This window comes from Meleagris gallopavo, chromosome 1, assembly GCF_905368555.1.
Source record: "Meleagris gallopavo chromosome 1, MGAL_WU_HG_1.1, whole genome shotgun sequence".
NCBI classification, from domain to species: Eukaryota; Metazoa; Chordata; class Aves; order Galliformes; family Phasianidae; genus Meleagris; species Meleagris gallopavo.
Genome location: NC_139404.1, coordinates 13,636,550 through 13,647,322, shown reverse-complemented (window position 1 = coordinate 13,647,322; position 10,773 = coordinate 13,636,550). Strand labels below are relative to the sequence as shown.

Below are 10,773 nucleotides of genomic sequence, written 5' to 3'. Positions count from 1 at the left end.
GAGCGCCCGCTCCTGCCGTGGCGGCGCTGCGGGGCGTCTTTCGGCAGCCTTCCAGCAGCCTTTCGGCAGCCCTGTCGCGATGGGTTCCTTTTCCCAACGAGCCGACGGCCTCGGTGGTGCCCATCAGCGCCTGTACTGCACCTCCGGCCCGCTGAAGATCCCTTTAGAAGCGAAAAGACTGCTTTGAAGCATCTAGGGGAAGCAGGCGGGAATTTATTATAAATTCCTCTAAAGTACAACAGCTGTACAGAAGCAGCTTAGTTTTCCCCCGGCCGGTACAGGCAGTGAGTCAGCACAGCGAGGCGCTGCTGGCCGCGCTCAGTCCCGGGACGGGCGGTGCGGGAAGCGCCATTTCGGAGCCTGCGCCGTGCAGATCGTGGGGCCATTATCAAAGAGGGCTGTGTCTGCGCTGTGCGTTCTCTGACCTTACTGGAATGTCTGTGTTCACCTTTCTGTTTCGAGCGGTAGTGCAAAAATCATCATTAACTTCAACACATATAATTTGTCTTTTCAGACCTTTTAGAGGATTCCAGAGCTGTGACTGCAGTTTCCCAATTCCCAGGCTGTCTTGGCAGTAGAAGAAATGTGAAAAAGAGCTTTGTGTCATTTGAATCGTGTTGTCTTCTTATGAATTACTGCTATAGCTGCTGTATGTAGGTGTTGCAAGGTCATACCTTCACCCATCCAAGGCAAAGACATGATACTATCTGCCTGAAAATATCTGTCTGGGCAATCTTTCAGTAAGACTTCTCCCACACATCCAACTTTTTTTTTTTTTCTCTCCTGTAACTTATTGCTTCTTTCATGTTGCACAAGAGGTTCCCGAAAACATTAATTTTTTCCTCCCCCAGATTCCTACAGTAAGTACCACTTTGTCTACAAAATCCTGTCAGTAATTAAGAAGCTCATATGTTACAACCTCTGCTTGGTATGATAATTACCCTACTCTCCCTGCCCTAGCTCTCCCTGTTGACTGTTGATCTTCCATCCATTACCATTAGCTTGAATTGAATAGAATTTGGAGTGGTATGAAGTGTCTCACATAGGGAAGAACCAGCATTTTGAAGGACCTGCAGGTGCTACCTCAAGGTAAGTAGCTATACTATCATTTCTGTGCATTTCTTAAGTTTTCCAGTATATTCAGCAAATTTAATTACCCCTTTCTTAAAACCGGTAAGCAATCTTCAACTTACTAAAGAACTAATTGCCTGTGTTAAAGACTGTACAGGCAAAATCCTTGAGACTGACCTTTCTACAGCTTGGGGACAGGAAGGAGGGAATCTCATGTCTGTTTCTGAGATAAAACAGAGCCATTATGACCTGTAGAGAACATCATGCCTTCAAAATGGCATATTTGGTCATGTTCTGCTATGATGTTTCTGAGTGCAGGCAGGCAAAGAACAGTATGTTCATCACCGCTTTCTCTTTCCCTTAGACAAGTGCTCCTTTTTACATACCAAAGTATAAGAAAATATGACTGCAACTCTAACTTGATTTTTTTTTTTTTTTTTTCCCCTCCTCAGGTTAGTTTAACAACTAAAAATACTCCATCATGAATGGCCTTTATATCATTCAGGTGGTATTCTTAAAATTATATTTTAATCTCAGTTAAAATGTGAATATAGTTATTTAACGCAGCCTAAAAGAAGTGGGTTTTTTGTTTGTTTGTTTTTTGTTGAAAAAACAATGACCAGCCATGGTCACCACAGTTCTGGCCTGTAATAAGTTTGAGCTTATGATGGCTTTGTGCCCTCAGGCTCACCAGGAAGGGGAATCAGGACAGCGTGCGTTGGCAGGTGGGAGTGTAAATCTGGGTAGGAAGAGAACTCATGTCAAGAGCATGTCAAATCAGTCTCTTCCAAGCAGGATCCTCAAAAACCCAAAGGTGTATTCCTCTCTATGGAAAAAAATAATAAAGGAGAGCATCAATATCAGTTATCACTCTTCAGCTTTAACCCTCCCGGGGGCACAGACAATCTGACTGATTAAGTTGTAATTTTACACCCTTTGCACCAGCTGCACTTGTCTGATTTTTTTACCTGTGTCACTAATAGCACCACAGAGAACTAGAATGAAAGAACTATTAAAAGCCTAATGTGTTTTTTTCATATGTAGGTTGTTTGCATTTCTAATGCCTGTTTTGAAGCCTTGTGTGAAATGAAAAGTGGAGGTGATAATTCATTAGCAAGCAAAATACAGAAGTAAAGCGTTATGAAAAAAACCTGTTATGGAGGGAGATGGAGAACTTAATGCTCAAGGTAAACAATTTCAATTAGGAAGTTCTTTTGAAGTATGATGAGAGCAGTCAAAAAAAGAATCATACAGACTTCCAAAACAAAGACAAAAAAAAAAAAAAAAATTGAAATTTATGGAGCTTTTAAGGGCCATTAACTCAAAGGCCATTGCCTTTAAGTGGATTCGTTTTTCCTTCCCCCATTCTATTTTAAAAATGAAAAAGTGTTAATTTTTCAGATTGATCTCTCCAGTTCCCTTGATCAATTAGTCTGCAATAGTAGAAAGGTAGAGAAACATGTTTTGTAGGTATACTATCAGAATTTTAGGCAGAGAAGATTTTTCTGACCAAGTTTCTCTTCAAAACAAAACAAAACATATATATGTATATAAACAGCTGTAATCAGTCAGGAATTGTGCTATACAGAGTAATTTTAGGTTAGGATATATGTGTCCAGAATGTTAGGTAAAACTTTAATCACTGAATTTGTGGAGTAACTGTGAAATTCATTTATACCTTCTCTTTCTCTGTTAAAAGTTTGTTAGATGCCTGAAGCTTGGCAGCACTGCACACAAAACAGGATGTTACTGCCCACAGGTCCAATGTCTCTATCTTTGTGTGGCAGCATTTGATTTTTGCAAGAACAGTAAAGAGCAAGTGTTGCAGGGACTCAGGGAATCTGAGCTGGGGGAATAATAACATATTTCTTCCTGTACCCATAATTATCTCAGGAGGCCTTTCACCTCCAGGGTTTGGAAGACCTTCCTGTGTAGTTATGCTGGAACACTGTGGATGGGAAGAATAAAACAACCAAGGCAGCCTGCATACAAAGCCTGAACTATTACCTCCTAGTGGGGCCAGTTGCTCTCACTGCTCTCCCAAGGCTACCGAGCAGCAGGTGTACATGGATGTGCTGGGTGTGATCACCTCCTGCAGCACGGCTGCTGCCTCATGTGCAGGGGGAAAGCAGAAATGGAGAGAGAAAATGAGCTGTGCTGCTGCTTTGTATGTGCCTGCCAGCCCTGGCCATATCTGCTGTCACACTTGGTTTTCCATAAAATTTCTTTGATTGTTTTTGATCACTGGTACTGGTGTGAAATGTTGTCCTTTGCACAACTGGATCTAGCCATTAAAAATGCTTTAGAAGTCACAGCATACATATCAAGTGTTGATAGATACAAGGCTGAAATGGACTGTGGCAATACTCGTGGTATGCTTTTAATCATAGCGGTGAATTACATTAAAATCTCACTGCCCAACACTACTGTGTTTTGCTCTCTTTTACGCTGTGGCAACACCTAGCGTTCCCTCTTCACATGCCTAATTCTTCACATAGTTTGAGGATAATATGACCTCAGAATACATGCAGTCCTTCACCTATCAGCACCTTCTTTTCTGCACTCAGGAGATACTGTCGATCCTTCTTTCTCTTACAGATTTGTCCAAACTTATTAGCACAGGCAAAAGTAATTCCCATTTCCTCCTGGCTACGTGACAAAAGAAGGACAAAGGACTTCTATCTGCTGCCTAGGAATACAGTAAACATTCATGATTTCAAGTATGGTGATAAGAGCATATTGCACCACAGTGCCATCTCGTAGCAGTTTGTTTGGCTGAGCGTTCACTGGGCCAGCACATCACCACTGTCAGCATGCAAATAAGCTCTCCCATGCAGCTGAGAATGAGGGCCAGAAGCCTGAAAATAAACCAGCAAAGTGTGCCTGTTATAAGGAATGAGAGGTACTTGCCAACTTTTAATCACTGGGCTTAATGACTGGCATGACAACATTTTTCTGATGGGAAAATTATTTACAGGCAGTTGGAAGGTCAGGAGGCTGTCTGAAACATTCAGTGGCAGAACTGGAGTTAGCATTTCAGTGAACCACATTGCTCAGGTACCTGCTTGGTGTCCCAATGCAGCCACCTTCACTGTGCACTTCAGAGTAAAAAATTACCTTCTAATAAAGAAATAAGCACAATGGTAGGAAGGATTCTGCTTTGGGTCTCACCTTGGCTGTGAGACACAGTGCAGGCTGTGTAGTGGGCTGTTACAGTGGTTTGCTTGATTCTGTTTCTTCTGTCAGACATTTGCCAGTGTTGATGATGAATAGTGGGGAAAAATACTGAAAAAGTCCTAGGTGATGAATTAGAATATTAGTTTAGGTATTTCTGCTGCCAGACAGTCATGCAGTTCCCGCATTACTATATAAGGTTTAAAATGTTGAGAGAGGAAGAGGAATTTCAAATATGTTTATTCTTATGCAGATAATCTCTGAATTTTAACTCTAATAAAGCTTTTCACCAGAATGAGATGTTAACTAGCCAATATTTTAATCACAGTTCAGTTAAACAACATTTACCTCTGCAGAAAGGCACCCAAACTGTACTGTCTGTGCTACTCTGTTTCTGTGGAAACTGTGTGTTGGAGTGGAATAGGAAAAATGGTGGAGAAAAGGAGAGCAGTAGCATTTTTGGCTGAAGTCCTGTTGGCCAACCCCAGTTTCATCTGGGATAAATCAGCCAAGCAAGGCCTCAGTGCTGAAGCCCTGACAGTTCTTTTTCCTCCTCCTCTTAACTTGTGCCGAGGGAGGAGTCTGCTTCACAGACACCATTCAGAAAGTGCTTGCTAAAGCAATTTATCTGTACTTTTCATGCAACAAGAATTTTAGTCAGCCAGTGATGTTAGTCAATAGCTGCCTACACTGGTAGGGTAAGGTTTGTTCTGAAAAGAACTTCCATTGACGCACATATTGCTCAGTCACTGGTCTTCTAAAAAGCACCACTGTATTCTTGGAAAGAAACTCTCCTCTTCCAACACTGAAAAGACACATTTTTCATCATTCAGGGATTTCCAAAATATGCATATGTTTGATGGATTGCCAGGAAAGACAGACAGCCTTGACCAGTAAACTCAGCTCTTTTACTTTCTCTTCTCTGGTAGCTGTTTCACTGACATTCATATTGTTTTCTCCTGGAATAAAACATCTTTCTTAAAAGTAAAATGTGAATTAACATAATATATTTTATTGCTTTTTCTGTTCTTATGATTTTGTTAATCAGTGATTGCTTGCTACTTGTGTATGTGAGTGAGAGTGAAAAATCTACCGTGGTAAAGTTGTGATTGATGTCTCAATGCTGTAGAAGTATTTGGGAGGGTTGGGGGTCTATTTCTTCCACATACACACAGCAAATGACTGGCTTTGATTGTAGTCTGAGGCTCCAGGTTGGAGGGCTATGGCATTTTGCTGCCTTGCTTCAGTATACACGTTGCCACAGAGTACCAAAAAGCATTTTGCAGCACTCATGACAACCATCATTCAGTAGAGAATACTAAATTACTGCAGGAAAAGAGACAACAGAAAAAGCAGTTTGCAAGAATGGACAGTATGGGAGAAATTTAAGTAAGGAAACAGCATTATCTTTTCAAATTCAGGTGTTTAGAGTGTGCAGACCCAAGAATTTCAACAGAGTTTCTTACAGGTGAAAGCTAAAGGGAAGAGCCTAGATCATGGTGATGTTGGCTGTACATGTTTGTGCTTCTGTATGGAATCAGGGACACCTGCTTCTTGGTCTGCTGCTGCTTCAGCTTCTTGGTGAGACATTAACTCTTTAGGTCTCTCTCTAGTTTCCTGTGTGTGCTGGAATTGGCAGCAGAACATGAAGAACTTTAACTGCATCAGATCAAGGAACCCTTTCCCATTGTGTGCCTGTAGTGCATTGTGCTATACATGAAAGAAGCAGGAAGGGAATAGAAATACAGAATCACAGAATAGTAGGGGTTGGAAGGGACTTCTAGAGATCATTGAGACCAACCCCCCTGCCAAAGCAGGTTCCCTACACCAGGTCGCACAGGTAGGCGTCCAGGCGAGACTTGAATATCTCCAGAGAAGGAGACTCCACAACCCCCCTGGGCAGCCTGTTCCAGTGCTCCGTCACCCTCACCGTGAAGAAGTTCTTACGCACATTCGTGCGAAACTTCCTATGCTGCAGCTTATGTCCGTTTCCCCTCGTCCTGTCTCCACGTACCACTGAAAAGAGACTGGCCTCACCGCTATGGCTGCCACACCTCAGATATTTATAAACCTGGATCAGGTCCCCTCTCAGTCGTCTTTTCTCAAGGCTAAACAGACCCAGTTCACTTAGCCTTTCTTCATAGAATAGAGAGAAAAGCAGAAAAGCAGGCAGTTGGTAGCAGGCGCTGGTGCTGCCTTCAGTCTTTTCTTTAGTAACATTTTCATAAACTACAGCTGAGTTGCAGTTCAACTGAACTTTTAAGTTTTGTTTGATTTGTAACCCATTCTACATTTTTTAGAATAAAATGCTCATTGTTTCCATTTGGCAGGTCTGACTGCCCTCCTTATGTTATTCAGGCTTTAAGTTTGACAGCTTAAGAAATATCTGTTTGTTGAAGTGCTTATTGATGCTCACCCATTTGTAAGGAATGGCAAGTTCAGGCCACTCAAAGACATTGTTGATACAGACAGAACACAGTGAAACAACACTCCATTAACCCAGGTTACCTAGTGCAGAAAATGATCACATTTATATCAATATATGCTTAAAGAGACAAATTAGCTTTTTATTCACTCTAATCCATAAAATTCATTAGGCACAAAGCAGAAAGCATTAATCAGCAGCTGCTTGTCTCACACTCCTCTTTACAGATCTGAATCTGCCCTTTACAAATTGTGGAAATGTGAAAAACTCTCTCCAGAGCAGAGTGAAAAGTCCTATTCCTTCAAAGCTGTGATACCCATATGAAGGAAACGATCTTCACAGCACACTGTGGCTCACCACTGAACTGCAATATCACACAGCAGCCATAGGTGGCCAATATCTACAGTAACTCCTATGCACAACACACTCTTCATGACTAGACTATCCTTTGCTTAGGTCCAAAAATACTGACGTGACAAAGGTATGCCACGTGACTTGGGCTCCAAATTACCAACATGCTCAGCAATGGCTTATGAGCAAAAACACACTCAGTTTGTCCCAGCTAGACTTGCCAAGTTGCAGCTCAGACTAACAAAACGATGGTTTGCTTTAAAAAAAAGATACCAAATTCAGAATCTCTACCGTGAAACTAGACAGATCACATAACTGACTGGAGACTGTTTTACTTTAAGAACTAAAAATATTCACAAGAGAGACAGTTTTATTTGAATTCAGGTGTATTTGAAACACACTGGTAAAAATGTGAAGAGAATTTAGGCATTAGGAAGAGTGCAGGTCAACTACTGCAAAAAATTAACTGAACTTAGTGCAAATGAGAAAGTATTATCTTACAGTCATTACTGCAATTTCTCTTACGTCCCTTAATCAGAATCAAAGTGTAAAGCTCAATACTCATTTTAAAACTATTGCTATTTATAAATTGTATGTTCCTAAGCTGAAAATAAATGCGATGAGAACTGAACCAAATTCTTTCTGATTACTCAGCTTATCGAGTTTGGAAAGCCAGAACTCTCTGATTTGCAAAAAAGCTATTTTCTCAAATTTAAAAAAGATACAGAGATCTCAAGTGTACAAATTACACTATCATTTATACCAATCTTGTCTAATTCTAAATGTTGAGTCAACAGGTACATTTTTAAGACCAAACTTACGAATCCCTGTCTGAAGTTCCACTTTCAAAAGATTTGGCAATTCAGGTGCAGACAGATTCCATTAAAAAGTGCCAAGAAGACTCTGACCTATCAAATCACTACCTTGTTTTATAAGCAGTAAAATTAATGAAAGTTGTTTTTTGATTAATTGATATCCTATATCCCCTACATCTTCCTACTTTTATACTATCAAAGCATTCTCCCAGTCTTCTTCCTCATCTCCTGCACTTCCTTCCAAGACCCTCAGCTATATTTCAGTTCCCCAGTCTTGCAGTACTCTAAGCTCATTTGTACATCCTTCTAGACACGACCTTTTCCCCCTACTTGCTCTTTTTCAACTAGTTGCCTAGTCCATAGCAGCGGAATGGGTTTCACTCACTGGGGAGGATGCAACAACTCCTGTCAAATAGGCTCCTATGTTCTTTCTTTCCCGTGAAAGGAAACGTTATTAGTATCTATCCTTAGTTTCTTTGTAGTAACTCTGAGACTTCTAACCAGATCAATGTGAAACTGGAAAATGAATTAAAAAATTATCAGATTCAGGAACTAACCCTTCATATGAACTTTGTTTTCTTATCAAATAAGAAAAAATTAGTAAATCCTATGAAAAAGATTAGGAGTAACGTAGTAATTAAAGTAGTTGACATGCTTCACTTAGATATTTTAATTAATTTGCAGTATTACATTGCTTGAACTCAGTACAAATACATAATTTTTTCCCTTCAGAAAAAAAAAAAAAAAGCTTAAGATCATCAATTAGGGAGAGGTTAAGCAAGTTACAAAATGTGTAACTTATTCAGAGTAAAAACTTTCAGAACCTAAATTAAATTTCTGACATTTGCAAATGTTCTGGTGCTAGCATTTTTGGCATTTTAAAATGACTCCATTGCAAACTGCAGTGTTCATGCAGGGGAGTGCAATTTGATACGTATTTCTATTTACATTCAGTATCTTTGCGTATACAAAAGGATGATTTTCCTACTTAATTAAATAATGTTTGAATAAAAAACTGCTGAGTGCCTGAGTTAGTTAACTGAGCAAATTAAGATATGCTACTTGAAGAAAAGCAGGGAAAGCATCTGAAATATCTGATTTACTGTCTGCTGGGGAGGCATGATTAAGCAGTGTGGTTAAACTAGGAGAAAATTGTTTTTTATGCATGCAGTATCCAATAAACTCATTATTAGTGTAATATAATCCAAAATGCTTTGAGTCCTATCTGAAGTGCAGGGCAATTGTGGTGCATGAGGTCCCTACTCTGATCCTGCAGTTCTTCGGATGGCAGCCCAGACCAGAGCATGGCACAGCTGCTTTCCCCTCCTTTGGTTCTGGAACCTGCCTGGTTCTCCTTAGAATCGTAGAATAGAATCATAGAATCACAGAATCATTATGTTTGGAAAAGACATCAAAGATCATCTAGTCCAACTGTCCACCTACCAACAAAATTGCCCATTAAACTATGTTCGTTAGTACTATATCTAAATGTTTCTTGGACATCTCCAAGGACGGTGACTCCACCACCTCCCTGCACAGCCCATTACAGTGCCTGACCACTCTTTTGGAGAAATTTTTCCCCCTATCCAGCCTGAACCTCCCTTTGTGCGATTTAAGGCCATTCCCTCTCATCCTACTGCTAATGGATCACTACAGATGAGATTACTTGCTAGTGAATTATTCTGAAGCTGTAAAATTTGATATACAAGTAATTAATATTCATCCATTTTCTAACAAATTCAGTGAAAGCAGAGATTGTTTTTATGATACTCTTTCCACACATCCAAACCAGGCACTGGGGAAGGTTAGGCATGGCCGGATTGCATTTCAGTGTACAGTTGAGAAATCAGCTCTGCTGATCCTGTGTAACTACAGCTTGTGTTAACAAATTTAAGCTAACTTTAACTAGTTATCTTGGTTTCTTCAGCAGTGTAGCATGCTAATTTTCTATCTTACTTACTCATTTATTCAGTAATATAGCTCACAGCAGCCAGAGGCTGCTGCTACTGAACCCAAGATAGCTCATTCAGAGCTAATGTAAACCTTCTTATGCAACTGATAGCCATTTCTTTGTCTGCAGTGGATGTTTAAACATAATTTCAGGAACACAAGTTTGGCCCTGATGATAAAGGCTTGCTAGGCTATGGTGGAAAGATATATCATGTCTTTGCAGAGATATGAAAGATTAAAAGTTACATAAGGCTACTAATGTATGAAAATGGGATGGAAGAGGACGCATGTCTCACACTTACATACCTTGTGATCTTGTCCTGAAAAAGTCATATTAGGAAATGTTCTTGAAGTCCTCTTAAGTCTGGTCTTATCTGCATAACCAAGGGAATAAATTAAAGTTAAGTTTTGCTTACTTGGTATCCATCCCATCTATTGTACAGTATATGAATTACAGCATGTGCACCTGGATATTACTCTGGAGTTCAAGACAAGTTCTATTTTTATCAGTCTAGTTCTTCATTTTCCATTTATCTCCTCAATACGAGGGACCATACAGCAGTTTAAATCCCTGTCTTCACATGATTTTCTTAATTTCTGTATAGCTATTTCAAGCAATGCAAAAAGATACTCATGTGTTTCAGCATATGTGAACTAGATGGAGACTTGCACAACCTTCCAGTAGTCCTCTGGGGTAAGCTCAGAAAAGAAGGTTATTTTGGATGGCACACACTTACAGATGATTACTTTTTATAAGTTTGAGGAGGAGAGGATCAAGCAGGGAGTAATTCAGTGCCAGGACAAGAAAATTAAAATCTGCAAATACATCTGCTGGAACAGTCACACTGGACAGCTTTTGTGGCAGGAGAATTTGTCTCAAATTTTAGATGAGGGCAAAAAGGGCTGTTACTGTAGGAAATTCAGGCAGCAGAAGATGTGAAGTGGTAGCCTAGGTATGGAGTAGACCTGAAAACAACCAAATGGACA

General features: G+C 40.2%; 1 long non-coding RNA gene across 1 annotated transcript; it reads left to right on the top strand.

The window, feature by feature from the left end:
- Positions 1-141: 141 nt before the first annotated feature.
- Positions 142-6,355, top strand: LOC104914493 (uncharacterized). The gene is made up of 3 exons (XR_004159356.2): positions 142-1,089; positions 1,524-1,576; positions 2,116-6,355. It is a non-coding gene; the product is annotated as an uncharacterized LOC104914493 (long non-coding RNA).
- Positions 6,356-10,773: the final 4,418 nt, after the last annotated feature.